The sequence below is a fragment of the Syngnathoides biaculeatus genome, chromosome 4, assembly GCF_019802595.1.
Source record: "Syngnathoides biaculeatus isolate LvHL_M chromosome 4, ASM1980259v1, whole genome shotgun sequence".
Taxonomy (NCBI): domain Eukaryota; kingdom Metazoa; phylum Chordata; class Actinopteri; order Syngnathiformes; family Syngnathidae; genus Syngnathoides; species Syngnathoides biaculeatus.
This window is the reverse complement of record NC_084643.1, coordinates 10,832,222-10,858,665: the sequence shown is the minus strand read 5'-3', so window position 1 is coordinate 10,858,665 and position 26,444 is coordinate 10,832,222. Positions and strand designations below refer to the sequence as shown.

The following is a 26,444-nucleotide window of genomic DNA, read 5'->3' as shown; positions in this document are numbered from 1 at the left end:
TGTCGTGTGTCTGTAAATGCCACTTGATTGCATTCTCCTCGGGGAAGACCGTCTTTAGGGAGCTCAGGAAGCCATCCAAAACCAAAGACCGCACAAGAACGTCTTCTCCGCTGCAATCCGATCGCACCTCCTCACAAATGTCAGACGTGACGAGACGCCGCGGCGGGTGAACGTCACAAAGTCATCGCGTATCTGCTCGGAAGGAGTCACATTTATGAAAAATGTGAACGTGTTTGCCTTCGAGCAAATGAACACGATGAAGGCAATCACGAATAGAGTGAAATCTATGATCGAAGATTTCTTGAAAGTTGCTAACATTTCAGTGTGTTTTCTCTGCAGCGAACTCCCCACGCACCCACACACATGGTACACACACGTTCACCCTGGAGAAAAAAAAAAAAAAAAGAATGAAGGAGAAGCACATAAGCTCTTTGTTGGCGGCCATCAGCCGAGAGCACAGGCAGGCTATTTTATGCTCGGCTGGAGAGTTAGGCAGCGATTTATCTTTGTTTCACTTCGCATACCTGAGGAATACGCGTCTATTCCCAAACTGGGTGAGGAGGTGAGGGGCAAGTGGTATATGGACTACAATTCCAAGCGAAAACCCCCCTGAAAAAAAAGAGGTTTAGAGACGTGTGATGAGAGGCTGATGGTGTCAAGCGTTCACACGGGAAGAGAAGGAGATGCAAGGTGCAAGGCAACAGATCAATACGAGACAACCACAGCGAGGCCTAAAATAGTCTGGGCCCAAACCCAAATGATAGGACGGGCTGCACTTCTTTTTTTTTTTTTTTTTTTTTTTTTTTAAGATTAAGCGTGTTACCACTGACGTCATCTTTTTCTACCCTCTTCATCTCTGTTCACCGACTTGCAACAAAAAGGAGCCGGCTGTCCACACACACACACACACACACACACACACACACACATTATTGCCTATTTAATGCGTTGTGTTAAAAACACTAACTGGGAATTTCAAAAATGTTGTAATTTCTCGTGGTGTGAATAACAATGCAGCGGAGTAACACGTTTGTATTCGGTCACGGTTAAAGTGTCTCGGTACAGGCAACAGAGCGATTAGTGGCTCGCAGCTGCGCCACACAATTCTAAGAATCAGTGTTTGAATCTGGGCCCTGTCCCACGTGGCGGACGGAGTGGGTGTTGGAAGACCGGTGGCACCTTAAGGTTGTGTTGACTGAGAGACGCTTCAGGCTAGAGGGAGCATTGCCATGGAGACTCTGGTGTGTTCGTAGGAAGAGTTTTTATCCGGTGTGACGGTCCGAGCGCTCCCCCGTGCTGAAAAGTCTCCCCGTGATTAACGCTCATGCGCGTGTATTTTGTAAACTTGCGGCCATTCTGAAACATCCCCACCCATGCTTCAACACGTGCCATTCAGAAAGACGAACACAGCCAACGTACATATAAGTGTATATCTTTTAATCAACTTTTGTTTTAAGGGTTAGGATATGATGACGCATGTTAGCTCCCTCTATGCAGACGAAGGGGAACCACGAGACCGGGGGATTTCCCAGTAAGCGTCTGCTGCGTACCCAGAGTTCCCCTGTTAGTAACGCGTGCGCATTCATCACAAGGAGACTTCTCGGCACGGGGGAGCGCTCAGACCGTCACACCGGTAGCCGGTGTGGGTTCTGCGACTCCTCGTCAGGATCCTGGCTCCACCGTTGTGGATGTGCTGGAGTTCCTGCCCGAGGTATGTTTTTATAGACCGGCGGTGGTTTGTGTATTTGCGGTGTAATAACGCTGGTGTTAAGCGGTGGATTTAGTCCCCACTGTAGGCCGAGGGTACTAAATGGACAACCCGCCACGAGTACACGGTACAGTATATTAATTTAGCCGTATCGGCAGGAGATAGTTTGCGTTAGAGCTGCAGTTGACTTTGTAATAAATAATAACAATCATAATTTTCTTTGTAAAGTCACATTTTTGATACATCTCGCATATTGTATATGTTTAGAGTGTGCAAGTGAACCAAATTTTGCGGCCGGCGACGGCCATTCAATTGCCAGCAGCACACAAGTGTGCATAATAAATGCTGTTAAATGAGAGAAGGCCCGTTCATTGTCTCTCGCTGCTGCATTCGCGTGGCTTAATGAGCAGAGACGAGCTCCAGCTTCTCGCTGACCTAGAAAATGTAGAAAGCAAGCAATAAATAGCCAAAGTGTAAATGGAAGCCTAAATAAAAATAAAGGAGAATGCTGATGATTTTGGACACGCGGGCTCATTAGCCACTTCAGAGGAATTCATCGCATTGTGCGGCCGAGACGCTCGCGCTCTCTCCTCCCTCCCTCCCGCCCTCCTCGGGCTCAATTAAGCTACAGTAAGTAAAACAGCGGTGCACCCTGTCACATTCCATCCGCTCGCGCTCACGGAGAGACCCCGCTAAAACAAACGGGCCTTTAAAGAAGCCCACTCCGGCGGCCATTACCATACGAACAACTCACAATGAAGCACCTCGGCGGAGCCTCCGCATAAAGAAAGGTCTGTGTACACTTTGACGGTCATGCTCGGATTAGCTCCCGCTGCTGCAATATTTACCTCGCGAGGCGGGGGGGCCAGGGGGTTCGCACACCTAAGAACACACATGCGCACAGCAGGGTGGCCAAAAGTGCAGAGGAAAAGCACACACACAAAAGCTCACCGACAGGAGGACGATACTCTGCCACTGACGGGTTATTTTTTGGATTTTTGATTCCAGCCAGCCTTTGACCCCAAAACACTTTTTTTGTCCAGGACATTGCAAACATCCAGCTGTCCGCCAGTCAATTGCAATCAAATAGCTAGCTCCCGGCTTCGAACTCGCAATCTCTCGACAGTGAGGCAGCCGGCTAACCGCTACTTCGCCCCAAATGGGTGGCTTTTCTACGCCACATATCCAGCAGAGTTGCAGATCTGCTTAACCGCAACAGCAGTTGACACGGTTACTGAGTGACAATATGACCAAAGAACTGCGGAAAAAGTGATTAAATTCACTTTTTTCGTGGTCCCAAAACGTGGGGACTGGTTCACTGTGTCCTGTAAGTGGGAACAAGAAATTGGGACTGCACCATTTTGACACTTTTCTGATACATTTATCGAAATCAATTCTCCAAACAAAAATCAACAATAGCATTTGAATGATTTCTGGCAGCTAATCAAGCCAATTTACGACCACTTGTCCCCCCCACCAAAAAAAAAAACCTCGTCTCCGAAAAACGATTTTAGTTTATCCGAATGGTGTTGCAGTCGCTAACCACGGCACATCCTGAATAATTTACTCATGTGAAAACCTCTTCAAGTAAGACGACTTTATTGGATGTACGACTTAAAAGTGGCTCATTTTGGACTGCGTTGTACTGTTTGGGGCTTTGCATTTCTCATTTACGGGCTACACGTCTGCTGTTTTGTATTTTCCCCAACCTTGACTAAAAGATCGATGTGGGAACTCGTTGCAACGGTGACGGTCACACACCCTCCATCTGTCAAGAACCTCCGGTACGGGGGCGGATCCAAATGCAGGATTTCGAGGCAGAGGCATAATGTTCAATGCAGTCGATTCCGGAAAGTGGGTCATGCGCGGTGTAGCAGTCTGACGAGGCAGAGGTACAGAAACGCCGGATCCAAAAAACATGCAGCAAGGTCTGATGACTATGGGGCAAACAACTCTACAGGACAGGATCAAACAGAAGGGAAGAGAATCGCTGTGACTACGGTTAGCAGAGAGTCCCACAGGCAGTGAATGCAACTCACTAACGCAAGGCAACGAACTGGCAAATGCCAGTGACAAAAACTTCAATCCCCGTCTAATTACAGTCCCAATGCGAGCGGGGACAGGTGTCACCGCCCACAGCAGTGGCGTGGCCACGCCCCTCTTGGCAGTGCCCAAGTCTCGCTCATGACACCACCTGCCTCAATTCACGGATGTGAGGACCGAAAATTCACCGGTGGCCTTAGACCAACTCTGGACTTCCTGGAACTAAGTCTCAGAGGGAAAAAAAACTGTGACCCTGATGAAATGAATGTGAGCTTCTTCAAGAGACCCGAATGGAACATCCCCCCCCCCCCAAAAAAAAAAAAAAAATGCCACGTACACTGAGTAACATCACAACCAATCAAAGTGCAGCGTACGATGAGTCACGTGTAGATTGCTGGTTTGCTTTTTAGCTTGGAGGGTTCGACGATCCCGGGTCGGTTCTGGAACCGACGCCGGACCCGCATGCTCAATGACTGTATGGCCCGTGTCGACAACGCTATCGTCAACCTCTGTCCGACATGCGGGCAGGGCCCTCCCGACGCGCAGCGCGTCTTCAACTGCGCAGCGGCTCCCACCAACGCTGACCGTGACGGACTTGTGGAAAGGCCCGAAGGAAGTGGCTGCCTTCCTGGAACTAGAAGTCGAACGAACAATGCGATTGCCTGCCTCCTACAACAACGACAACAACAGTCACATGTAGGAAGTCTATAATCACCATGTGAATGGTGACGGACAGATCAGTCAATGACTGCTAAGTCGGATCGGACTCGAATGACGGAAGAATGCAAGCTGACTAAGGGAATCAAATCCAGTGCGGGGGAGAAAAAAAACAAAACTTTTGTAGGTCTCAAAAAGTCGTCTTGTTTGGTGTGATTATCACATGATAAACGTCGATGTAAAAGTCGCCTCTCAAGCGGAAGCCACTCAAATAACTCAACTCGGGCCTTCGGGCTAGCAGGGAAGCACACTTTAGAATTTGGTCATTTCCTCCGCTAACCTTCGAAACCCACAGAAGCAAACAAAAGCCTTATCGGCTCAAACACAGATACGGGGGGGGGGGGGGGATATCACGTGATTTACTGGCTTACCTCATCCAAGTTGTTTTTTTTTTTTTTGCCTTATCTTTGCATTTGATCACTCGCTCGTGTTGAATGTTCTTTTGTGACGGCAGGCGGTAGGGCGACGCGATCACGACAACTCGGCCCCCCCGAAACACGAAAAATCGGACACATCCTGCGCTCCGGCGGAGTCGCTCGGTCGTCTGGCCGCACTGCCAACGCGCGCGCACGGGTCGAGATCGGATTCAAAAGCGCGATTTGGTGTCCTCGCCGCTCTCTGATGTGGAAAATTGCAAACATATTGTCATTGAGGGAAAAATGAAGGAAAGCAGATGGCGCTTTAGCATACGTCGCTTTAATGCTCCCATGAGCGTCTCTGTGAAGCGCGCGAGTGGGCTTTAGTCACCGTGTGACGTCTGCACCAACTCGACGGCAATTCAGACGATGACAGACGCGCAGGCAGAAGCGCGCCGGTGCCTCGATAGCCGACCATTTTTCGGTTCTATTGCAAATCACCTTTCACCGTTGAAATGAATGGAAATGTCACTAAACCGTTCCGACCTTCCCCCCCAAAAAATTGCAAAGTTTTTTTAAGAAGAAAAAACGGCACTCTAGTCTGTGATACTGTATATTACTTTGTAAAGTCATATGGTAATGACATAATTATAGCATATAGAAAAAAATGTATTCAGTTTTCCAGCCCATATCCTCCTACTACTGTTTTTAAATGTACTTTAAATGTACTGTAAATTGGATTGGATTGCATCTAGAATGTACAGAAATAAAACCGTTTTCATCTTTTTTCTTATTCAAGGTAATGCACAACATAGTGCTGCTCCTTCCCGTGTTTGTGCAGTAAAATACAAATATACAAATATACAGCTGACCACCACTAGTACAGCACAGTAAATGGTAAAAAGTCACGTGGCTCGTCAGACATGTTGGGCATGTGACGTAACAGCACGTGACAGATCGAAGTATCCCCAAAACACTGATAGTACTTTGCTGGGAAGAACATTCAAACTCGAGATAAACTCTTCCTGAGACAAAGCTAACAGTTTTCAGCGCAATCCAGTCCAACGTACTCTTCATGTACAGTTCAGTTCACCCGTGTGCACATTTTCTGCACGCTCGTGTGTGCCACCGTACAGCATGAGCAGCAAACTCCGTCTCGGGGCCATTAAAGCTTCTCCAAAGCTTATTACCGCTCACATGTGAGGATAGCGTTTCGTCACCCCCCCAGGTAATAAAGTATGCCGTTTGTTCCCTTACAAATGGCCGCAATTGTGACACGCTCCCCCATATGTCCGATGGAGAGATTGCTATCGTTTTAAAAGGTAACCAAAGCCGCTTCACTTGGGAGGTCCTCCTCCCTCCCCCCTTACCTTCTCTGCGGATACGTCCCACTGTGACAGACATATCTCCGTTAAGCTCTATTTACTCGAGAGCTACAAACCTACCGACCTCCCCCTCTGCGGTTTTGTTACTACTCTTGCACAACTACATACACACACACAGACATATATATATATACACATACCGTAAATACGTACCAGCCTACAGAGCGCACCTGGTTACAAGCCTCACCCAGTACATTTGTAAAGGAAATACCATTTGGTACATACATACGTACATACGCCGCAGCTGTGTAAAAGCCGCGAGTGCCCACATTGAAACGCGAGATTTTTACAAAGAAAAATAGTACACAAAATGAGTTTTACGCTAGTGGCACACTAACGCTAGCGCTAACAGGGCCGGTTGAAATAAAACTTACTCGTAAATATCAATGAGACACGCCAGTAACACTGCAGCAACACGCTAGCGCAGCGCTAACAGGGCCGGTAAAAGTCACTTCCTCGGCACATATATTCCACCGGTCTCATTCTTACCTGTTCCGTTCGAGTGCCCCCCTTACGGCCGTCAGAAAAAAATGAACAAATTAGCCGCAACACCGCACAAGCCGCAGGGTTGAAAGTGTGTGAAAAAAGTCGCAGCTTGTAGGCCGGAAATTATGGTGTGTGTGTGTGTGTGCTGTGGCGACCCCTAACGGGACAAGCCGAAAGAAACTTAATTTGTATTATTATTATTATTACATATTACTGTATATATATATATATATATAATTCTCTGATAGTATGAACGGTATCTTAGCTTTACTCTTTATCCCCAATTTGTACTAGATGACGTTATATCCATTTTTCATTCATTTATCTTCCGTTCCGCCTATCCTCACTAGGGTCGCGGGTGCACTGCGGCTATCCCGGCGATCTTCGAGCGCGAGGCCCACATAATATTTGTGCGTACTAATCGTACGGCCGCATGGTGAGTGGCCCGGGCAGGTAATTGAGGCCACGCAGGCTGCCTCGCACGTGCAGACGGTCGACTGAGAGGCTGCAGAGCGGGAATGGAAATCGCAGCTCTCCAAAAGCGTCACACCTCCGCAGAATAAATGACAAACTTTTGGAGTATTAAAACGGAGGGAAGCCTTGCAACAGTTAAGTGCGCCTTACTGAAAATATATGCCTCACTAAATACTGTATGTATCACATATCATCCTGGAGGGATTAGCCATTTAACTTGGAAAAATTATCCAGCCGCCTATTTTCCACAGCAGTTTCCCAACTAGGTGCCAGACTGCCAAATAAGTGAAGAAGAAGAAGAAGAAGAAGAAGAAGAAATGAGCAATTCAACCCTTTTCTTTTTCTATGGCGCTCGTCCTCATTTGGTACCTGCAGCCCATTCCAGCTGACCCGGGTTGAAAGGTGGGGGACAACCAGACCGTTGGCCGGCCGGGCAACTACACGTGGACTCGTCTTCTATTTGCAGTAAATGGTCACATATTTGTGCATTTTTTCCAATAATTTGGAGATCGCCATGTTTGTAATTTCAATGATTTGTGTCATGGAATGAATGAGAAACGGCAGAAAGACTTATTTTGGTTTTCTCCAACCACTTATCCTTAATGTTGTGGTTTTTTTGTTTGTTTTTGTTTTGGGTTTGGGGGGGTGGGGGGCTTCTTTTTGTTTATGGTATAAAAACAAATGCATAAATACAATCATTTTGTGCCACATAAGTGTACATTTTGGCTCAGTGTTGGCCTCACAGTTCTGAGATCCAGGGTTCGATCCCAGCCCCGCCTGTGTGGACTTTGCATTTTCTCCCCGTTGCCTGCGTGGCTTTTCTCCGGTTTTCTCCCACATCCCCAAAACATGCAACATTCATTGGACCCTCTAAATTGCCCGTAGGTGTGATTGCGAGTGCGGCTCTTTGTCTCTATGTGCCCCGCGATTGGCTACCAACCGGTCCAGGGTGTACCCCGCCTCCTGCCCGTTCACAGCCCGGATAGGCTCCAGCATTCCCTGCGAAACTTGTGAGGATAAGCGGCTGAGAAAATGGATGGATGGATGGATAAGTGTACATTTCCCCATTTGGACCCTAAACCTCAGTTACATGAAGGCAACGTGCTAACCGCTAGACTACCGTGCTGCCCACATGAGAAACTGCGCGTCCATCCATCCATCCATCCATCCATCCATCCATCCATCCATCCATCCATCTTCAGGCAGGGGGGGATGGCGGGGTACACCGTGTACTGGTCGCCAGCCAATCGCAGGGCACGTACAATCAAACAACCGTTCACACTCGCGTTTACACCTATGGGCAATTTAGAGCAGCAAATCAATCTACTGAGCATATTTTTGGGGACGTGGGAGGGTAGAACATCCAAACTCCACACAGGTAAGGCCGGGATTTGAACCCCCGGTCCTCGGAACTGTGAGGCAGCTGCGCCGCCCGTTACAATCTATTTGAAGGTACGGTATTTAAAAAGAGTAACGTCAGAATTGATCTGGACTCCAGTCCGACGGGATGACATCGTCGCTGTGCGCACAACTTCCCGATTGTTCAGCATCTGGCCGAGTACGCACAAGCAAACGACTGCCGCAGCGACGCCAGCGCAAGCAGATGCCCCGACTGACCGAGTGCCCACGTGCAAGCATGAGCAAGGGCGGGCGAAGCGCGGCCCGGGGTCCACATACAGCACCGCTTCATTCTTTCATCGGGCCCACCGAGCTAGGATAAATTTACCTTCTTTATTTTTTTTTTTTTTCCACTCAATCTGTTCATTATTTTTGCGTATTAATTAGCATCGTTTCATAATTCTTACATATACTGCCCGAGAGGGGTTGCGCCATAAAAACTGTGCCACACAAATATGAGCGTCCATCTGAGATGAACGGGACAAGCCAAAAGAAACTTACTTTCATAATTTTTCCATATATGGGCTTCATATCTCGACATCCACGATAAAACTTTGTGTGTATCCCTCCTCCTGGCCACAGTTAGTTGGGTTCTGTTACAGCTTATCCCCAAGCATGGTGCAGATAAGCGGTGTAGAGACTTTAAGAAAAAAATGGATGCACATTTTATCAAGTAATTGCTGAATTAATTATGGTTAACCAAAGAGTGAGTTCATTACAATATGGTGATGACTGAATCAGCCATCCGCTTTCTTTGCCGCTTATCCTCACGAGGGTCGCGGGGCGTGCCTGAGCCTATCCCAGCTGTCAATGGGCGGGAAGCGAGGTACACCCTCGACTGGTCGCCAGCCAATCGCGGGGCACACAGAGACAGACGACAGTCACACCGACGGGCCAATTTAGGGTGTCCAATGGATGTCGCATGTTTGTGGGATGTGGGAGGAAAGCGGAGTGCCCGGAGAAAAGCCACGCAAGCCACGGGGAGAACACGCAAACTCCACACAGGCGGGGCCGGGATCGAACCCGGGTCCTCAGAACAGTGTGGCCAACGGTTGAGCACCTACCCCACTGTTCCGGATTACTGAATTCATTTGTTTTATGATGCTGATTTTTGGCGGCACGGTGGAGAGACTGGTAAAAGTGTTATTCTGACAGTTCTGAGGACCGGGGTTCAAATCCCGGTCCCGCCTGTGTGGAGTTTGCATGTTCTCCCCGTGCCTGCGTGGATTTTTTTCCGGGCACTTCGCTTTCCTCCCACATCCCAAAAAAAACGTGAATTTATTGGACAGTCTAAATTGCCCCTAGGTGTGATTGTGAGTGCAAATGCTCGTTTGTGTCGATCTGCCCTGCCATTGGCTGGCAACCGGTTGAGGGCGTACCCCGCCTCCTGCCCAATGACAGCTGGGATTGGCTCCAGCACTCCCGGGACCCTTGTGAGGATAAGCGGGTAAGAAAATAGATGGATAATACATAAGAAATACGACAAATATATGAATAATGTATTCAAAATAATGCTTTTTAAATAGACATTGTAACTCATTTGAAAAATGTACATATATTGATGAATATTTGCAATATTTATATTTACAAATGCCCGGGTCCATTTGTTCATTTTCAAAATGAAACGAGGCCTTCGACGTAGGGTCGACGTTTTCGCGGCCCAGTTCTCGAGAGACTTTGCATGCGACAAAGTGTCGGAAGTGACTTGAAATTCATGTTCCCAACTGAAATGATGACAATGGGACAAAAGTGCTGCTCCTGACTTTGCGCTATGTAGGTCAGCGCTGCACCTGCAGTGTCGTCTCCTCACGCCACCCCATTTTCCTCGCTTGCACGTGTGCTGATGTAACGTACTGTAAATGCGCTGCATGAGCTCCGGATGGTACTTGGAGACATTTGCTTCGTTTCTACAAACAGCAACACGGGAGGTGATTGTTTGAGTTTCTGCTGTGGGTCCAAAACGACTTCATCCGTTTCTGTGAAAACTGCCCCAAGGTGATTGACGTGTTTGATATTTTATCTATCGCTGCGAATCACTAAATGAGGTGGAACGGTGAGCTTGTGCTTGGCGCGTCTAATTCGCAGCCAAAAGGCTACGTGAGGACAAGCGCGATCGGAAATGAAAGGTCGGAATTGCTCGTACGTTCTTGGAATATCGGTGCAGGTAACTTCACATCTGATGACAAAATTACAAAACTGACACCGCGAAGCGCAAAGACGAGTGATGTTGTTTTCGTCGCCATGAACACGAGGGACACATGGAAGCCATTCCGTTTTAGCGTCGATCGCTGGATTTGATTAAGTAGCCTCTTATCCTCACAAGGGCGGCAGGGAGCGCTGCAGCCAATCCCAGCTGTCAACGGGCAGAACTGGTCGCCAGGCAATCGCAGGGCAGATAGAGAGAAACAGCTGCACCCGCAATCACACCGAGGGGCAATTTCGAGTGTCCAATTAATGTTGCATGATTTTAGGATGTGGAAGGAAACGGGAGGAAAGACCATGCAAACTCCACGCAGGCGGGTCCAGGGTCGAACCCGGGACCTTCGAAGCGCGAGGCCGACGCTTTACCAGCTGAGCCGTCGCGCCGCCTGGATTTGATCAGTCTTAACCATTGACTTCCTTCTCAATGAACCTGACAGCACCCACCCTGCTACCAAACATATAAACAATGTTTTTTACGTTTTTAATAAGCGAAGGTATTTGAGTCAGAGTGAAAGCACGAACCTGGCCCCAGACCAGAAAATGGGCGGCTCACTTCTGGATGAGGGGCAGGGGACACCCTGGACGAGTCACGAGCCAATCACAGGACAAGAGTTGCGTGGACGGACAACCATTCACATTCACGTTAAAAAATGGAACGTCTTCAATTCACCTAACGTGTGTGGTCAAAATACTGTCATAAGAATGAATTCCCATCGAGTATCATTGGTGTGGTGAGCTCGCTATACTCAAAGCTGAAAGCGGAGCTCTACCTTTTGGCTTCATCTTAAGAGTTCTATCCCGGAGTCCTTTACAAACACCGTCGCTTCCTTTCGTCACAGTCGCTGCAGTGGCGGGAGGAAGGACTCCATCAATCGGCGGAGTTCCGCGCTCCACTGAGTCCCATTGTTCCAGTCAACTGCGGAAGACCCGACGCTGGAGCCCACAAGCCCGGAACCATTTCTAAATAACACCTTGAGCCGAAGTCGGTCAAATCGTGTAAATGATTAACGGATGCGGAGTCTCGATAGCCTGCGATGTTGTCATGCGTTCCTATCCGCTTACCAGGCGAGCTGACATCACCGCATCTCGTGCTCGCTGTGTAAGATCGGAGCGGGACCGAAGACGGGAAAGATCGGAAAGATGAGACATGCGGAAGAGCCCAAAGGCGATTGTTTTATTTAGGCCACTTCAAGTCATATCGCAAACAGGGTTGCATTCTGAGAAAAGTGCCAAAATCCCACAAATAGCCTCCAAAAGGACAACAATCTCCCTCCAATGTTGAATCGTGTTGTCGCATCGAGATCTTCAGAGGTGTTGGGGGTTTAGTCCCCTCGAAGAACTGCAGGGGTTCCATTGCAGCGTGATACAACGATCCCTACATTTCAGACAAAACTAAAGTCATATTCGTACATTGGAACAGAAGACTACGCACAAATTGTGAACGCAGTCGGCGTAGCCAAGCAGACCGCGCGGTAGAATTCAGTCTTGACAAACACATCCATCAGAACCAAATGTTCGCACACCTTTGCTGACCTTTGGCCTCTCTAATAATCCAGCGAGGCGGCTTTCAAAAGCCAAGAAAAGAGTCTTGTTCGCAAAATCAAGTGAAAGGGCCCCCGGTAGATGCTGATGAATGAGTCAAGCCGAGCATGCTGCGCACATTATCAAAAGCGGGCCCATGAATGACTACATTATCACGCGAGGCACTGCTTCTCCTTTCCGTCCGCCCGTCGAGCCTCTCGCCTCACGACCCGCACGCATGCGGCGCGGCTTTTGTGCGCCCTTACCGCAGGTCCGCTCGGAGGTAGAACGTTATTTATCTTGGCTTGGTCCTCGTCACGGTCGGAGCATCAGCGCCTCGCCAACTGTCCAGACGCGTTCTATGAGAGGCTCTGAAAGGCCGGCTTCCTTCTCTCGCTTCTCTCTGCATACTTCCTGATGACTTCCAAATCCCGCCGCCCTTCTAACACCTGGATCATTGCTGTCTGTCATGCAGCTATTATTTTCCAGCCTTCCCGGAGATGTGACGCTTAAAAGTCCCACTGAAATTAAGGAGATTGAGCACTGATCTCTGTGGATTTCATGAATGTAATACAATAAATCTGTTCACTGCCTCAAAAGGAGTGAGATAGCACAGGCCTCCGACAGGACATGAGCCTTCGTCACCTCCAAATTGTGAGCCAGAGAAGTGGAAGAGTCGGAAGTTGTGGTCAGGAGTGTTCCATTCCACTCCTACAGGGGGTGATGTTGCACGTTGCAAAGTGTTTTACCCCAGTCCTGCAGGAGGCAGTATTATTAAATTTTCCTCAACATTTGCCAGATGCCAAACCAGTCGAGAAGAAAAAGAACAGCAATGACACACAAAATGTTCATCAATCTACCCTCCGACAAAAGTCCAAAACCTGTAAATTGCTCATGAGGTAGTTCCCGTCCTTGTGGATCTCAAATAAAAATTCAAAAGGAATTTAAATTGTTTGCCAAATGTCGAAAACAAGTAATCAAATGAGAATTTCCAGAATTCTAAACAGAATAATTCTTAATCCAGAACAGGTCTAAAAATGGTAACTTGTAAATAATGCTGTTCTACTCCAGTCCAGTAGGAGGCACAGTAGGTAGGCCAAGATAAGGAATGACAAAGCAGCTGGACTTTACACGAAAGGTGGGAAACACCGTGGCTTTGTCACCACCCAATTGCAGGCCGCAGATAATCAAGCCCATTTTCCTTGACCACACAGAAATGTCGTCTTTTTGTGTTATCCTGCCAACATGGGCGCAAACATGCACGTGCTAAAGCTAATCTGGGAGTCAAAATGCCTTCGAAATTGGAGCTTTTGGAATCACCGCGGGACGCGTCTGTTGCGTCCCGAAGATTTTTTCGTTCGTTTGTTCGTTTAGTCATGCCAACGCTCGGTCCCGTGAATGCAAGTTTTTTTTATTTTCTGCTCCCATTCAGAAGACGTTTGCTGTGCTTGTCGTCTTTTTTCCTTTTGTGTGTCGCTCATCAGGCCTCCGAGAATGAAAAGCAACGTCACACACACGTCCTGATTTTGAAAGTGAGAAGCTGGCACGGAACACAATCCAGGTGACAGTTTGTTTAACTTTCGACAAAGCGTATTTAAACAAAGAAAACAAAAGCGTTTAGTCGGAGAGATGCAGGACTTTCCTGACTGCCATACGCAGCAGCCAGATCCGAACTCAGCGTAACGTGCTCCGTCCGTGTGTGTATTTTTGAGATGTGAGCAAGTCTTTGTGAGGCCTCCACTCAGCAGAGTGATGATAAGTACTCCCAGGCCGGCGCTCCGCATGAGCTGACGGACAGACGGGCCGGGAACACTGGGGGCCTTGTGGTCGCAGCCGGTGTGCGTGTGCGTGTGGGCACTGTGGCGACGGGATGCGGAAAGGGGGGCGTCCAACCAGACGGGGAGGTGAGGGGCTACCGGCAGCATTACGCCAGAGCCTTTCCACCGGACCGTGCGCGGCGGCGGCAATTTGTTCATTAACGCGCACACGCAGACGTAATATTCTTCCGACTTGTGCCCGATTGGATTGTGAAATGGAGGATCCTACGGGGAATCACTTGTAGCCCGCCGGCCACTTTGACCGAGAGAGGAAGCGACAGGCCTGATTTCCTAACAAGGTTTGCGACGCGGGAACACGTGGACTCAATATTTTTCTGTTCGCTTTAAGCGTCACTATGAATATATTGACGAAAGTAATATGACCCCGTGTAAAGTTTTCTGATGTTATTAGTGACAGTGTCCACAGTAAGGCTCATTATGTCTAACATGCAGTATATAAAAAAAAAAAAGGGTCGGGATCCTAAAAATACGTAAATATCAGGTGGATCTTTATTTTTTGTTTCACGTTTAATTCTTTCCAGAGAAGTTGTGCGAACTAATGCCTTGTTTATTAACATTTCTCGCTTTGTCCACTGGGGCTAAAGTAACGCTGGCACAAAAAAAGAGTCCAAATTATCTTGAAAATATGAAGCGTGACGGTTGAGGGGAGGGAATTTTGAGTCGAATTCGTGACCGATTCATTTAATTGATTGGAAGTGAAACGAATCTGTACTTATTTTTATCTGAAGAGCTGGCCCCTTTTGATTCGGATCACTTTTGTTTTATGGTTATGTGACTGCTGTGATTGTTCTCCACAGCGGTGAGCACATCTGCCTCGCAGTTGAATGGCTCCGGTTTCAAGTCAATGGGTTCGAGTTTCCGCCGAGACTCTCGCCACGCGTTGGGTTTCTCCATTAAATCTGGCTCTAGATTCTAAATTAACCGTAGGCGCGAATGGTCCCGCAAATATCCGGCGGTCAAAGTCAGCTGGAACAGGCAACAGCTCGCCTGCAACCCTAAAAAAGGAGAAGCAACATAGAAAATGAATAGATGGATGTTCGGTCCCTGTCGGGAATCTTCAACTAAGTACAGATCATTGCAGAGCTTTTACTCTGCACCTGGAAGTGATTAATATCAGCCCAAGGCCAACGGCGAGCAATCTGTCATCATCATTAGGGCGATAGATGAGCGCAGGGATGCTTGTTACAAACGACCCGGCGGCTAGGATGTCACCCGACGAGGTCCCATCCGGTTCAAGGCCGCGGGAGTGGCGTGATTACCGCTGAGAGAGAGATAGCGGCGGCAGAAACACCGCGCAGGGTATTCGGAGCGCGTGAATAATGAGACAAAACCTTCCGTGTCGAGTCCACATGTGCGAGGCAGCAGTGTGGATTGTAACCTGCGAGAGGATGAGCATGAAGATCACCTTACACGTTGGCTTTCCTCTGCTTCTCTGATGAGTGAAGCTTCCACATCCTCACTGGTGCGTGCATGCATTCATTCATGCATGCATGCCCGTGTCCACTCTCCAAACGGATTAGTTCACCTGCTGCACCTGAAAATGGGACCGCCGTGACGTCACCCGCGCTCTCATCACTTCAAAAGGTAAAAGAGCGCCTGGCTGTCATGGGTACAATGAGCCGGCGTATCCTCTCGCTTCCTCTAATGGCAATCCCCTCCTCGCAGAGGGTTCATACATGGCAGGTGCAGGATTACACAGACAATACGGCATTCTTGGGTTACTGCTCGCCGGGCCTTTGCGCTCACCCTGACAAGCTTTCGTGGCAGTCGACAGCGGTCTTTGCCAAAATTGACTAAGCCAAGGCATATATTTTACATTTGAAACGTCTCGCAAAACACCAACTAAATTTCACAAAAGATTGATGATGCGCGCTCTGATATTGCGTGAAAGTGTCAATTGTTCTGCCTGTCACTATGGACAGCGGCCGTAGATAGATGAACAACGATACCTTCATTGTATGAAGCAGTCGTTTTTCAGAGCAATTACAGAAAGTGAAACTCGATACGCATGTGCCAGACACGCAGTGGTTAGGAATCACTGCTAGGGGACGGCTTCAGCTCACGCTTAGCGTGCACGTGTTTACCCGAGAGCCGAAGCGCCGTGTGCCAGTTGGCACCGGCACCAACGCTCCCACCGGGGACGCTCGCAAGCCGGGCACGACACAATGAGATGTGCTGTTGCGTTCGAACACAAAAGAAAAGTCGCGAGACAAAGCTCAAGCAAGGATTCTGTCAGGGAAGAGAGGTATAGAATGGAAGGATGCGGGTTGAGGGAGTCGACGGACGGAGAGACCAAAAAAAAAAAAAAAAATGCCCGTTCGACGGAGGGATGGACGGACAGCTAAATAGCAAGACGGTGTCGTGCACCCGACCACAGTCATGGTCAACACCAGAACGGAGGTAAACAAAAAGCCTACAACAAAAGCACCAGGAAGTAACGTTGTTCAGTATTCATTCAGCATATCGAGGGGGATGAATCTAAAACCAGTGACACGGTAGTAAAGTAAAATGTTGTACCGGTAGAAATGGACAGATCTAAGATGGAATAGTCGGATAGGACGGTAGATAGATGGACAGACGGATGTATCAAGGCTGAATGCCTGGTTGGGATGGCCATAGATGGATTGATGGAAGGATACATTACAGTCGGCGTGATGGACAAATGGGCTGATAAGAGAGATGAAAAGATAGTTAGTGCCACATGACTCCAGTTGGGCTCCAATGCACCCGGCCAGAAACATAGACAAGGTCATAACAGAGGCGAACAAAAGTCCAAGAGCAAAATAACGTTCAGTAAATACAAATTCTAAAGACACCAATGCAGGAGTCCGGTAAAAGGCTGGAATGATAGAACGGGAATAGTCGGACCAAGAGAGAGATGGATGGATGTCTTATGGGGACGGTTGAATAGGTGGCTAGGTAGATGGACAGACCATCCATCCATCCATCCATCCATCCATCCATCCATCCATCCATTTTCAGAGATGCTTAACCTCACAGCGGTCACGGGAGTGCCGGAGCCAATCTCAGCTGTCGTCGGGTACAAGGCGGGGTAACACCCTCAACTGGTCGCCAGCCAGTCGCAGGGCGCGTGGAGACGGACAACAGTCGCACTCGCAATCACACCTGGCGGCAGACCAACTGACCAAAAGATGGACGGATGAATCAGGGTGGATGGATGGTTGACTGGAACAAGTGTGTCAGAATATGGGTACACTAGATGATGGATGGATGGATGGATGGATGGATAGATAGATAGATAGATAGATAGATAGATAGATAGATAGATAGATAGATAGATAGATAGATAGATGATAGATAGATAGATAGATAGATAGATAGATAGATAGATAGATAGATAGATATAGATAGATAGATAGATAGATAGATAGATAGATAGATAGATAGATAGATAGATAGATAGATAGATAGATAGATAGACAGACAGACAGATAGATAGATAGATAGTAGATAGATAGATAGATAGATAGATAGATAGATAGATAGATAGATAGATAGATAGATAGATAGATAGATAGATAGATAGACAGACAGATAGATAGATAGATAGATAGATAAGATGACTGGATGGAAGAACGACGAAATAGATCAATGACTGCCAGAAAGGTAGATCGAGTGGTAGTGTACGTTGAGACCGATAAAGATATTCGTAGCATTGAAAGGGCCTTCAGGAATGGCTTTATATCCAATTTATCATGTGATTTCAGCCCGATCTACCGTCAAAACACTCAGCTGAGCATGAAACCGGAGGCCGGGGCCGGTCAGCCGTCTCCCTCGGCGTAAACATGGCGGCGTTGAATGCGCCAAAACACACCGGTGGAGCGGCAGCGCTTGATGAGGAGCCCTCCGAAAACCACCTGATAAGCCCGACTGTGAAAATATTCAGAGGCAAAAAAAAAAAAAAAGCAAAGTAGCGGTGGTGTGTGTATTTGCAAGGCACATGCAGAAGGAGAGATGGAGGGTTCAGCGCTGAGATAAAAATGGAATCCATTTTGGTTCTTGAAGCACACTCATGCATAGTGCAAGGACCCGCTCAGGGTGTTTGACTGGTGCTTCTCCTCTTCCCTCTCCGATTGTTCTGCCTTCCCGTCACTTATTTCCTCCTCTCCGGTCACACCTCTTTCCTTGAATTTCTCTTGAGGCGCCGCGCCCCCCCCCCCCCAACACTGTCACAGGTCCTGAAACTATGGCAACGGAACGAGAGAGAGCAAGCGCTCCCTATGATTAATAGATGAGAGATGAGGTGCCAATCGCTCCAGCCCGGGGAGGAGGGACGGGTACACTCCGACGACGCCGTGCAAACGTTGCTTGCACAGTCGCACGCCAGGGGAGCGCCTTTGGTGGAAGCCTGCGGAATCGCGAGGCCAACGCAAGACCGCACCCTGGCCTGCCGAGGTGACCGCTTGATGTATATTTTATAAAGACCCCTACGACCATTCGTCCATCCGTCCGTCCGTCCGTCCGTGCGTCCCTGCATTTTCTATGCGGTTTATCACGTGGAGCATCAATGGGGACAGACACGGTGAGAGGTGGGGACACGCTCTGGCTGGCAGTTCGTCGACGTTGCCCGCCGATGACAGATTTACAAGTTTACAATCAGTTTTCTTACTAATTTGAAAATGGGCTTCCAGTTCTGGAATTTGTGTATTTCTCCTGATAACCAAAGATGATATGACAGCAGCCCGCGCTTCACAAGTTTGTGTTTCAAACTTTCATAGAAAGATAGATACATCTCAGGGCTTCCTCTTGATAAAATTGTCCATTTTGTCAAAATGTGTACTGCACACCTTTCCTATTTCCAAATTGACGATCATGACATCATCAATCAAATTGCAAGGCTTGGCTGGTCAATATTGCGAGACGAAGAGAAAGAACGACGCTCGTTCTTTTCTCGTGAAGACTTGTACAGGTACAAGGCGACCTCAGCAAAACGCTTGCAGATTTTTGGAACGCTCTGAAAAATATATTCCTCTGCTCAGAAAGTCTCCATTCACTGGTAAACACAATTTGTGGATAGGTTTGGGACAAACCGAGATGACTGCCCTTTGGGGCTCCAATCCCAGTGGTAGGCTAATGAGAAAGCATCACCGTCATCCGGTTAACAATTTGGGTTTGAACGGGAAGGAAACCCAAAAATATCCCAATAATTGGAAAAGACAATGGCACCATGAATCACTGACGGTGTACGTTCGTCTGACTTTGGTGCAGGAAAGGTTGGGTCGGTTCCCGCTCACTGACGGTGTAAATGTGGTTATTTGTCTCGATACCGCACCTTCCCTTCTACTGACCAGCAACCGGTCAAGGTCATCATTGGCCGGGATTGGCTACCCATCAATTTGGACAGGATAAGTGGTATAGAAAATGGATGGATGGATGGATGGATGGATGGATGCCCACATGCAATATTTTATAGTATCTTGTCATTTGTCAAATTCATTGTTAGGAAACAGTTCATATGGCCTGTATCTCTCACATGGGTGGAAGTGCGTCAAAGGATTCCGAAGGACACGCCACCGTTGCAAATGTTTTACTTTGAGTTTCGGGTTACCCAAGTATACAACCTTTATCGCCCCATTTTTCAGCACCCGTTCATTGCGAAATAATGTGTAATTCACTGATTGTGAGAGCTGTCCGAGTATTGGTTAACTTTTATTGCAACAGAAAAACCTTTCCCAAATTTTGCGATTAGCATTGGCACACTAGTGATTGCCATTCTCAGGATAAAAAAAAAAAAAAAAAAAGAGCTAACTCGCATTCAGCGGACTGATGCTAATGTTATTTGTACCACGCGTGGTGGATGACTGGTTAGCATATCTGCCTCGCAGTTCTGAGGACCTTGGTCCAAATCCAGCCTCACCCGTGTGGCGTTTGGAATGTTCTCCCCGTGCCGGTGTGAGTTTTCTCCGGGTACTCCGGATTCCTTCCGCACGGTCGGTTAATTGAAGACTCAAGCGGGCCCGTAGGTGTGAATGCGTGCGCGAATGGTTGTTTGTTTAAACGTGGCCCGTGATTGGCTCGTGAAGAGTTCAGGGTGTACCCCGCCTCTTGCCCAAAAGATAACTCGGATAGGCTACAACATGCAGCATTGTTGAGGATAATGACCAGTACAGAATTCATTCTATTGTTTTGCTGTAAATCCTATCGAGGAAACCCTTATGTTGAACATGAGTATTTTTGTACACAAACCCCAATGTAAATGTGTAATTATTATTACACAGGGCGCGCCACACTTAGGGAATCCCTGAAATAGTACACGAGGAAAACAAAGGCCTCCTTTGAACGAGTACAGTGGGTTAGAACAGAGAGGGATTCAGGGCCTTATCTGTTCATTGTTTTAAGGCGACTGTCATCTCTCAGCACTGTGCCATGTTACATTCATTGGCAAGTCGACACATTTTTATAGTCATATGAAGTCACGCTATTTATGTAGCTGCAGCAGGGCTCACCATTCAGCTTGCGCAAGTCAAGCAAGGGTTCCAGTCTGTACCAAAACGGCCCCGTTTGGTGGGAAGAACAGCGTGAGTCAACCGCATTGGAGTGCTTTCAATGTCTTGTGGACTAAATCTCGTGCAACGGTCCCAAAGTGACCGGTTACAGGAAAAGCAATATTTTAGAGGACCGCCGTAGAAACGCATACAAACATACGACAAATGCAGCTCACCATTCTGCTGAATGTACTCGTTGTAATTGCACTTCAACGAGACACTGACACCCGGAGGGATCCATTCGTCCTTCTTCACAAAACTAGTATGTTGGAAATGGCAACAAGGTGTTAAGTGCACTTTTTGGGCAGTTTTGTCACCATGCAGTGTGGCAGTCACCGCGATTTGACGGGCGCGATTGTACCCGCGCGGCATCCCATTCGCAAAACTGCACAGTCGAGCGCGAAAAATCACACGTGTAAAATTTGTTTCGAGTATAAATACATAGATAGTGAAGGATGTCGCTTATTTTGTGAATTCTTGACCAATGTTCGCTGTAAGCTGCGCCACGACGCCACTGCGCACATGAAAAGCGATCCAGCGCAGTGAACCACAACCTGACGTCTTAACACGGAAGCACACAGTCTCTGCTGCTCAGCCTACTTGTACTTACCTGACACCGCCCCCCTCTGATCTTAAAAGGGTACAGTCATAATTACAAACACAACAAACACCCGCAACTTTATATCTGCGGGCGTGACTGGCGGACCACACCCGTAACTTTATATCTGCGGGCGTGACTGACCACATCCGTACATTTTTTTTTTTTTTTTAAATGTGGGTGACTGCAGTGTGGGCTTGGTGCCTGAGAATCACCTGTTTTTTAACCACAGTACAAGACGACTGAGATGAGGGTGTTTTTGTACACGGACACAGGCAAATGCACCTGATTTCCAAAACAAAAAATGTTTCGGAGTGTAAAGTCGCTCTTTGCTGCCCCAGCGGTTGGGGCCCTTGGCTGCTCTAATGTATATTGCAAGACTTCATCCATCTACTGTCAAGTGATGACACAAAGCCCCGCTACTACTGATTTTGGATTATCTCTGCTAATGCATCCCCCATAACCCCCCCGCCCCCGCCCCCCCCTTCCATTTGACTAATGACAGTCAACCCATCTCAGCTGTGACAAAAGCATTTCCACATGTTCCGCGGACCACAGAGAGCATTAAAAAACAAACAAGAACAACAATTCCGTGATGTTTTAAGCAGATTGTAAATTCTCCAGGATGTCTGATGTGTTTTCGTCCAAAGTCCGCTTGGCCAGTTTGGCCTCTAAAACGTTTCTCCGAGCCATTCTGATTCACTTTGTTTCAAAACAACAATGCCTTGCCAAGGACAATCAGACAAAACACCGACAAGAGTTTGAGCCAATTCTGTCATTAACTTGGAGTGTATAAGAAGTATTTTCGCCCTGTCCTTCAGGCTTCCGGCATTTCTGGCATACGAGACGCGTTCACTCGCTTATGCTAATGCGACAAGGATGCCCATTGTTTTTCCAGCATGGACTTGTAGTCATTAAAACCGCTTGGAACGACACAATGCGTAACGTCATGTGTGCACATGTGGGGTTTTTTTTTGTGTGTGTGTGTGTAATTGAGATAACATTTCACAGCAGGTGATTAGCCAATGATTACAATGCTAGTGAAGCATGTGGTGAAGAAAGCAACTGTATGGACTGGAAGACCGTTCTTCATCTTCTTCTTCTTCTTCTTCTTTTCCCAGCACTCTCACAGACGCAATGTTCTGTGGATGCCGTGTTTTTGTGGGAGAAAGCCAACGAAATCAAACGAGAAAATCTCCAAATCCAGATATCAGGTGTGATTTGCGGTTGCTTTGTTTGAATCACAACACGCTCGTATAATAACGTCTTTGATTTGGGGAAAACATTGAAAGCATCTTTTCATTATGCCAGCATGGAGCGCCAAGAGAGAAATGTACAAAAAACAAAAAAAAAAAAAACAACGCGATCTTTTTATGATTAGAGCTTATTCTGAGTCCTGGTATTAAAACACTTTTGACATTGACTGCTCAGTTGGTGTAAATGTGGTCATTTTGGAGACTGCAAAATGGGTTCAAATAGAAGCGAGGAACAAATGAGGATTTTTTTTTTTTTAATCAACAGTCATTTATTTTTCAGCCACTATTCCTACTTCTTCAGAGCACAGTGGACCAAGTCATCTGTACTCACCTGGTTTTGAGGGGGTCCATTAAAACCAGGTTACACTGAACACATCAGTCAGAAAACGCAGACTGTAATAGTGGGGCAACAAGTTCAGAAAAGATGATCATTCCTGCCTTTCTGGTCATGTATTCTCAAATGTTACGCTAAATGCTAAACAGCGCAACCAAGCAGTGACACAGACAGTATCCACTCAGCGTGCTTTCAACTAGAACTACTTCCTTGCAGTACCTGGCAGTACACTATCTGGTTTCCCCAATGGAAAGGTACTAACGCAAGAGGCGCAGTGGAAAAGGGTCATTTTATTGTCAGATCGAGGGCTGTGTCCCATTTTTTTCTTGGGGAGAATCCCAGAGTGACTCAAAATGGCAGAAAAAAACAAATGTAGGGACTGGAAAAGGGCCAATAGTTCAACACAGACCTCAAACAAAGATCTACAGTCAATATTGCAGCGGGCGGGCGGTAAAGTTTGGACCAGGACTGTGCGTCACTACAACACCCGTGGAATGCTCGTGGTTGGTCGATCAGCCTGCGAGGGGTCCAGGACAATATTTGAGACCATCTCCGACGATGGGAACCAATTCTCCCTCTCTTTTACGTATTTACGAGTCACTGTCAAGGTACGAAGGCAACTAAAAGATAACTCGACTTATATAGTACAATTATTGTACGTATATGTATTGTTTAAAGCAGTGATTCCCAAACAGTGTGACGGGGGGGGGGGGCTACATTAGTGTGCCGTGAGCCCTCTTTGGGTGTGCCGTGGGAAGTTATCCAATTTTAATAATTGCTAAAATAAATGTTTATTTCCAAGGAATAATGTATCTTTATTCATCTATTTATGCCGGTGAGGCACAATGACAGACAGAACAAAAAAAAAAAAAAATCCTCTTCTATTATATGGCAGGAAGTACATACAGTAATTAATCCATCCATTTTGGGTGACATTGACTTTTGTTGGTGTGCCGTGGAATTTTTCAATTGTAAAATATGTGCCTTGGCTCTAGAAAGGTTGGAAATCACTGCTGGAAAGATCATCAAAAAATGCCGCTGTCACTTCTCATCTCGTGACTGAAATTAGCGTTAGCATCTGTGCGTCGTAGTTGAAAGGTCCCAGGTTTGAGTCTCAGCTCCTGGGTGGAGTTTGCTTGCTTTCCTTGTGTTTGCGTGGGATTTATCGGGATACTCCGGTTACCTCGCACACACCCCGAAAAAAAAAAAAAATGCCTGTGGGGTTCATTGAAGACTCTAAATTGTCCTTAGATGTGAAAGTGAGTGTGACCGTCTATGATATATGCGCCCTGTCTTGGGCGTAGGCCTCTTCTCTCAAAGTCACCGGAAGTAGCTCACTTATGTCAGCCACGATAGAAAACGGATGAAACGAGGTCGCGAGGTACAATCTCCAATCAGTCCAACGGGTACAAAGGGCTCGATGCTGTCCAATTGCATCGAGAACTCCCAGCAAGCCCACACGCCGAGGCTGCGCCTTCCTAAAACACGGCTCCTACGGAATACGCATAAACGCACCGTTGGTTTTGAACGCTCCTTGAATAAGCGGAGAGCGTTAACAGCGGCTTGACTGGCCTCATTGTTTAGGGAAGGGGGCCAATTCATTTGAAAAGAAGCAAAGCCATTTATCAATTATTCAAGGCCACTGTATTCAGGCGGCGTCTTTCCTCAAGTGGCACATTTAAACACCGACTCTCTACTGTTGGTCCTCTCTCTCTCTCTCTCGCGCTCTCGCTCGCCCTCACACACACGCGCACATAGACACACACACACACACACAGGCACGGTGTGACAAATACACATCCGTCACACACAATTGCTATTGTTAGAGGATCGGCGAATCAAACGCCCCAACATGCAGCTCTACGGCTGGATTGCAAGGTATTATTTACTGTAATGCGTCCGACCGCAATACAACACGTCAAGCGTATGAATTGTTACGAGGCGGGTAAGCGCCGGCGTGAGCTTGTTGGGAGCCTTTGGTGGACGGCGTGGCCACATTTTCTAGCCCTTTCTCGAAAATGCCTCCAGGACATTTGCGTGCCTCGAGGGCAAAATCAGTCTGAAACTAAAATTTCACAATGGAGATCCGTGTTGTCCGACGCCAGCAGTAGACATAAACAGCAAAACTGTCACACCTTGAAGATTTTGACCAATAAACACCAATTTAAATCATGTCATGTCATGTCATCAGGCTATAGCGAGAGAGAACCAAAGCACTGGGAGTGCCCGGGGTGTTGTCATTCGAACCTCCCGCTTGCGGTCTAGCGAGACCTCCCTCTCCTCTTCACGCTTCTTTTAAAAAGCGACCCGAAACTGCGCCTTAAAACAAAAACAACTTTTGAACGGATGAAATGTGATTAGAATCTGCCACGCTGCTATGTGAGATGAGGGCAACAGTGACCACTAATGGTTTCCCTGCACCATGCGCCGAGCTGTCCCTGAACACACCCCAGGCTGAGCAGCCAAAGCCTGCCGCCACACTTTAACCCAATAAGACCGATACATGATCAATAGCCTCCATATGGCATTACAAGCAACTTCAGCAATCCCAATCTATGCCGGCGGCCATGCAAGGAAATCACGACTGTTACTGTATTTTCAATTCCACCATGCGTCGTAGTCATTGAACATTTTTATGATCAATCAAGATGAGGTTTTGTCAGAAATGATCAGGATCTGAAACCAGCGGTAAGCAATAAATGTCAGTAGCTGAAGAACATTAGAAGTTAAGTTCCTATTATGACATATTTTGAGAGTAAAGATGACACCTCATTTGAGCTTTTTTTTTTTCCCCCCGTTTTGTTTTTAATGGTATTTAGACACAGATACTGAATCAAACCCAAGCTGACACTTTATTCCATATGGATAAAAAGCATATTTAAAAGGATTCCGCCCGCAAATGTAACACAACATCGTCGGCGTTGTGATTTCAAATGTGCTTCCCAAACTTTTTCAAATCACTTGGGGGGGAAAAAAAAAAAAAAAAAAAAAAGGTGAAAAGAGTTGTTAAAGTGGAAAGTGAGCCTCGCTTGCCGGTGCACTTGACGCTCGGCTTCACCGAAATCGAGCCTCCTCCCTCGGGCAGCCAAAAGAACCGTTTCAACAACACGACCCCCCCCCCCAAAAAATAATAATAAAAAATAAAAAAGGCAATAAAGACGCGTTCAAGTTCAACAAAAATGAGAAAATCTTACCTTCAGCTCATGAATGGCCAGATATCGTCGCGGGTGCTCGGCTCTTGTCTATTAGTAATCCATAAATTGTGAATCTTAACGCAACGACTCACAACAATACGAGCGCTACTTTTCTCTTGCGCGTCTCTTCTTCTTCCTTTTTTTATGTGTGCGTGTGCGCGGCTCTCAAATCGGAAAATCCATCTCAAAATCCACACTAGGAGAAAGAAAGCGGGTGAAAATATATCTCTATATAGATATATTTTGTGCATTCAAAAAAAAAAAAAAAAAAAAAAAAAAAAGAACTAAAGAACACGCTGTCGTGTTTTGAAGGAGGCTCTAAAAGTGTCCCGCGGGGGAGGTGCAGCGGGAGTCCCGGTCGTGGCGACGGTCACGGAAGGTGCGCGCAGGCTCGTCCACGACAACCGCCGACGGTCATCCTATTTGGG

General features: G+C 47.3%; 1 protein-coding gene across 5 annotated transcripts in view; it reads right to left on the bottom strand.

The window, feature by feature from the left end:
* The window catches only part of sema6a (sema domain, transmembrane domain (TM), and cytoplasmic domain, (semaphorin) 6A), a 155,498-nt gene that overhangs the window by 110,334 nt on the left and 18,720 nt on the right, over positions 1-26,444 (bottom strand). For 3 of the 5 annotated variants that reach the window (XM_061816770.1, XM_061816768.1, XM_061816774.1), the window contains exon 1: positions 26,017-26,338. The exons of the other annotated variants lie outside the window; for them this stretch is intronic. The gene's annotated coding sequence lies outside the window, so the exon portion shown is untranslated. Of the gene's footprint in view, positions 1-26,016; positions 26,339-26,444 lie in introns of those variants that run through there. 5 annotated transcript variants of the gene reach the window in all.